We start from the raw sequence: 6,307 nt of genomic DNA, 5'->3' as shown, positions 1-6,307 counted from the left end.
GTTTAAATTCTTTTTTTCTTTTTTTTTTTTTTTTTTCTTGTGTCTCTCACATTCAGACATTCACACTATCTCTCAAGCCTTCACCTGCCCAGAAGCTTGCTGGAATTCATGGCCTTGGATTTCCCTTGATGTGTGATTGACATGCTGCTTTAGAAAATCCTCCATGACTTCTAAACTGTTTACTGTATTGTGGCATGAGTGTGACTTGTGTTTGTAGATTGTAGAGTCACAGAAATATATTTGTACGATCGATCATTTATTCTTGGAAAATAAAGAAATTTATTTTTCTAATTAGCAGTGGGAATTTGCACCATTACCTCAAACAGTATAATGACATTCTCGTTAAGCATTTCAGTACCACTCATACTATCTATATACAGTGGCACCAAAAAGACACTTAAAGTCCCCATGAAATCAAAATTAAAGTTTTTTTGGGTGTTAGTATCGATATGTTAGTCTCAAGATTATCTATAAGGCAGTGTGCTCCAAAACAGTGACAAAATTCGCATTTAGAAGCGTTCAAAGCTTGCAGTTTGTGGAAAAAAATGATTTTTTTTTTGACGTCACATGTACTTCAGCTTCTCATCAAACTTTGTCCAATCAAATGCTCTCTAGAATCCGAAGCGCAACACTGTAAAATAGACGCTGAAGCCGCGGCTGAACTCTAGGGATGGGCGATACCACTTATTTTGTTTTTGATACGATACTGATATTTTTCAAGGCAGTATCGTCGATACCGATTCGATACTTCTGAACTAAACTTTTAAATTATGAAATTTATTAAATTACTAAGAGTAAAATGGGTAATGATAAGCACTTTACACAACTTTGTTTAAAACACATTTTTAACATTCAATACACCATAATTGTAACTTATTAGGTTATATTTTTGTTTACACATGGATCAAATATGTTTTTTGTTTACACATGATTCAAATCTATAAATACTATAGTTAAACTACAGTCACTTTTTAGTAAAACCATGGTTCATTTTCATAAGGGACTGCCAGTAACAGGCTGTTACGTGCATAAAATGCAACCTTTTTATTCTATTAACATTACAGAATAGAACATGATAAATATTATCTTTCAACGTTCAATTTAAATAACTGTAATTGCACAAACTATGTAGGCTACAATTTCAGTTTGTTTATTGTGAAATAACTCTGTCCTTCTGTCCTCTGATAAGCATTGTTCAGGGCTGCTGTTCCCAAAAGCTTTAATGCTTTCTTTATGATACTTTTGGGAAAATCAGCCCTGTTTGAATGCACTGTCAGCAGTGAGTGAACGCTCTCTGTGATTGATTAGTTCTGTCTTGCAACATTTGCGTGTTCAGCTGAGCAGGAAAATAGTTCTATCCTACACAATTACTCGCTAACAAAGGTTATTCGTCCAATTCAATGCATATTGTACGCATTATTATTTTTTAGTTAAACAAAATCACTGGTAAATAAAACACACCTTAGTATCGATATTTTTGTTTGCGTATCGAAGCTCGATACGCAGTATACTTTCGATACTCGCGTCAGTATCGATATATCGATACTTCGGATCGATACGCCCATCCCTACTGAAATCGGTCACTTGTCCACAGAATTAGTATTTTCTGTACACTATATAGGGGACAGGGAACGATTCAAACAGTGTAAATATGCTTTACATTGAGGAAAAAAATAAGTCTGGTTTCGCGCTGTCACGCTAACCACCGCACACACACTCTGCTCCGGTCCAGAGACACGATAGCACGGAGCGGATCACATGCGCGAGTCGGCGCAGACCACAAAATGTATCGGAGCTATTTTAATTCTACACAGCATTCTATATTTTATAGCAATATGGATGAGATTGTGGCTGGCGTACCCTGTCAAATGCGGCTTTACGGAGCTCAACGGCTCTAGCCCAAGCTGTGATATAAACGAACGTATGTCGTTATTTTAATGACAAATGTCGAGAGCGCATTATTGTAGCGCGAAAGCACATTAATATAATGCGCGAGCGCGAATCTCTCCGCTCGCGCGCGGATTTCCTTTGCTCTCCTCGCGCTCAGATGTATGGAACGATATTCCGGACAATTTTCAAATAGAATAGCAAATTGTATTTTCAATTGCGTTTTCAATATGTGGACGCATAAATTGTGGCATAATCCAAATGCAATTGCAAATCCTGCATTAGCGTTTGCATTTTCGCTTTCGCGAACGCACAGTGACTGCCAAATTTCAAATGAAAAAGCAAAGTCCATTTGCAACTGTATTTCCCATGTCTTAGGCACTCAAACTGTGTCCTGTGCACTCTCAAATCTCTCTGTGCTCATGCGATATTAATTATTTTCGCAGCTAAATTAAACGTTGTCAAAAGTTATCATTATGCACGTATTATTAAAATCAGAACTGAGAACAAACACTGGATTAAAAAAAAACTCCCAATAAATGTCCAAACGATGCTATTAGAGCATTTATTGTATAATATCTTGCATCATTTACATCTATTTTTGCATTTGATGTTGATTTGAGGAGTTGTTACTTATTGTTGCCATCATACCAACTGAGAATTTATTGCAATGATTTTAAATTCAGTTGAGGTATCTGACATATTATGACATAACATCAATGTTTTATATGAAGTCTTTAGAGCCATAGGCTATAATATGTTGTTTTTAGATAAATTGCTCAGAGACCAACAAGTTGGACAGAGGTTATTATATTAATGTGCTTTCACTCTACAATAATGCGCTATCGACATTTGTCATTAAAATAACACCATAGAACGCTATTGGCTATTTTAAAAAGGGCGGGGCTGCTTGATATGTCCCGCCCTGTCTTCCTGTTTCAGTTAAAATGACGTCAACACATAGAACGTTGAGAGCGTCAAAGTGGCCGGAAGTCATTCATTTTCAATGTGAACCGGCGTCGAGCAACGGCGCGGCGGACTTGAACGTTGAGGGCGTCGAGGAGAGTTGAAATCAGGGGCAAGTTCAAGCTCAAACCAGTGTGCACCGTTTTGCTACGGTTTCCGGTTTGAACGACATGTTTCCTGGAAACGGTGTGCAACGGTATTTGAGATGCGTTTTCTCTTGTTTGGTGGGTGTGTCAAACATGTCAGCCCAATCGGCAGCAGCATGTGTATATAAACCACACGGTATTAAAGAGACAGCTCTCACAATGTAATTAACATCCATATAAATTCACAGGAGCAAGTATATTGTTTGCACATGTTTATTTACATTAAAGGCAAAATAACTAAAATAATAAGAGCACAAGTATAGCCTATATTTCTGTTATTCTCCCTCTAGGTAGTACCGCAATGGGGGGATTTGAAATCAGAGCTCAAGCCGAGCCTCCAATTAGGACAGCAAGCCAAGTTCGTTTACCATTAACCATCAGGACTGGATGGGCAGGCGAACTAGTGAAATAAAATTTAGTGTAGCAGGGATAGTTCCCCCAAAAAGAAAGTTGTCATCATTTACTCAATGGCTACCAGCAACTATTTGCTTACCCACATTCTTCAAGATATATTCTTTTGTGTTCAACAGAACAATGAACGAAGCTCATACAGAAACAATTTGAGGGTGAGTAAATGACGACAGAATTTTCATTTTGGGGTAAACTGTCCCTCTTTAACATTGCTATAATAATGTCTATAATAGAGTGTTACTGTAGATTTTATTTAACCTTTACATTTTTAAAGTTTCTCCTCGACACTGACTAGGTTCTAGTTTAACACGTAGAGAAATAAAAAATTTAATCCTATGTTAGGTTCAAGCAACAAATTAATTTTAATATATATATAGTCTTTGTTTCAGAGAAAGCATTGCACAAGATTTTACTCAGTGGAAGGGTGAAGGAGCTCCAATGTCCAACAAATGAGAAATAGCCATTCAGTAGCGATTCACTCCCGAAGGAGTTTGAAAAATGCAACAGCTTGCAGGAGAGCATCGCATAGCTCTTCCCCTCTGTTCCTACTGCTCATCTGAAAGGAGTTTCTGTGCTTTAACACCAAGTCATGAGGAAAAGAACACGTGGATCTTGCTTTATCACAGACGCCGTCATCATCTTCCTCACTGTCTCAGCTCCACTTGTCCGACAATCTCCCACTATTAAGTTGAAATGGCGGCTGACAGCTGTGCGCATCATGTTAAGGACTTTTGGGGGGCTTCCTGGTTCCCTCGCTGGAGTGAGTAAAGCAAGTAGCATGGCCTCTACTGTCCGGAGATGGACCAAGACTGGATAAAGAGAAGTATTCTGGGGAGAGATGCTTGGCTTTTCCATCAAAAAAAAGTCAGCAGGAGGAAAGCTTGAAATAACCATGGAGATCTAGGGTTGACAAAGAATATACATTATAAGTATAATTACTGGTTATTCCAGTGCAAATTTACTATCAAATAAGATGCTCTATACAGAAGGTAAACCAGTCTTCAAAATATCTTCTGTTGTGTTCTGCAGAATAAAGAAATACATACAGATCTGGAACAGCATGGGGTGGGGGGGGGGCAGTAAATAATTTCTTTGAAAGAAATTTTTAGAGGAACGACGCTTTAAGTCAACATGAATTAGAGAAATTCACAAATCTATTTACTAAAATTAAAAAAATGTAATCAAAATGTCATAACTGGATATTCGATCAGACTTCTATCAATCATTATATGATTTGATTTGCCCCTTTCTTGCTATCATTCAGATCTGCCTCCATCCAATCAACAACCAATGCACAGAACTCTTTTTCTTTACGATAATCCTTTTGACTCAGATCTGTCACAGTACTAAAGGAAAGGATCTGTTGCTACTTCTGTTACATTGCTCCAAGTTCTTCAAACCACAAGAGTTGCTGGTTTGGTTTCTTAAAAGAATATGCAAATATTGTAATATGAATATAAACCTCAATACTGCTGAGTCTCAACAAAATTTATGTCAAAAGGCACAATTTATTAACTCACATCTTCCAAATAATCGGGTGCCATGTACATTCCTTTCATAAAATTATTGCACTCTGCTTGCTGCCAGTCTAAGACAGTTCTTGCACGATCCATGTGTGTCCATGCAATTTTATCAGTACTACAAACAATGGACACTATAGAGCTTGCATCCTGCAAAAAAAATAAAACATAAAACATATCACAAAACAACAACTCATTCACAAAAGCTATTAGATGTAGTGGTTTAGACAGATTTGCCTTACCTCCAACAGAGCTCGGTCAACCTCAGGTCTTATAAATTTAGCCAGATGGACTTTTCCCTTTTTCCTCTCTTTCTTGTCAGCTGGATTAAGGATAGAGTTAAAGACGATGACAGCACTCTTGTGTTTCAGTAAGGGCACATTCATGACACTCTCCAGACTGTTGAATGGTCCATGTGTGATTCTGTATTTGACAATATTAACAGCTTTCCGTCCCGATGATTTAGTCAGAAAATAATCAAACAAACATGCATGCACACATTATAAGATAAACCATCAAACCACAATCAAATTTCAGGTATAAAGCAGCTCCACAGAATACACAAGTGTCATTATTCAGCTCAGTTCTGTTTTTGTGTTCTTATTAGATAGTGTCTTAGAACTTATTAGAAGTGTAGAGTAAGGTCTTTTAAGTCCCAACTAAGAAACATTATTCAACAAACAAACTCTAATAAACAAATAATAAATAAATACACAGATTCAATTAAAAAACTTACACAATTAAATGAGTGCAACTGATAATCCAACATCAAACAAGATCTGTGACGTTTCAAGTTTCCTTAAAAGGGGTCATATGATGTGATTTCAATTTTTTCATTTCTCTTTGAAGTGTTACAAGCTCTTGGTGCATAAAGAATATCTGTAAAGTTGCAAAGACTAAAGTCTCAAATCCAAAGAGATATTCTTTATAAAAGTTAAGAGTCAGCCACGCCTACCTAAAACGGCTCGTCCTAACACGCCCCCACATACCTACGTCACTATGTGGGAAGATTTGCATAACGCCGCCCAAATGTTCACGCAAAGAAAGAAGGCGTAACTTTTATTCTCGCTGTAGTATTGTTTTTGCCGCTGCCATGTCGTGAAGGCCCTGTGTTTCGTTGTGAAAGCGAAACTACTTTGTTTGGTCTTCCACAAGAGGACACGACTACAAATCAGTGGTATTTACTGAACAGTTCCAGAACAGTTTAACCCAAATATCCAGATGTGTGCAGCGCATTTTATGGAGGACTGTTTACTGATCCTGGGAGAGTAACGTTAAGACTAAAATGCCGGCAGTTTTGACTCACGTAAGTACGTTTTCATTTAAAGGATTTGCCACTGATGATTCAAACGCGAGTTTTGGGCAGTGTAGAGTAGC

General features: G+C 37.5%; 1 pseudogene; it reads right to left on the bottom strand.

Annotated features, from left to right (window-relative positions):
- Positions 1-3,885: 3,885 nt before the first annotated feature.
- Positions 3,886-5,431, bottom strand: LOC107553289 (transcription elongation factor, mitochondrial-like; annotated as a pseudogene).
- Between the last annotated feature and the right edge of the window lie 876 nt (positions 5,432-6,307).

Source organism: Sinocyclocheilus grahami, unplaced genomic scaffold (genome assembly GCF_001515645.1).
Source record: "Sinocyclocheilus grahami isolate Dianchi unplaced genomic scaffold, SAMN03320097.WGS_v1.1 scaffold469.1, whole genome shotgun sequence".
NCBI classification, from domain to species: Eukaryota; Metazoa; Chordata; class Actinopteri; order Cypriniformes; family Cyprinidae; genus Sinocyclocheilus; species Sinocyclocheilus grahami.
Note: the sequence above shows the minus strand (reverse complement) of the source record. Positions and strands in the feature narration are given on the sequence as shown.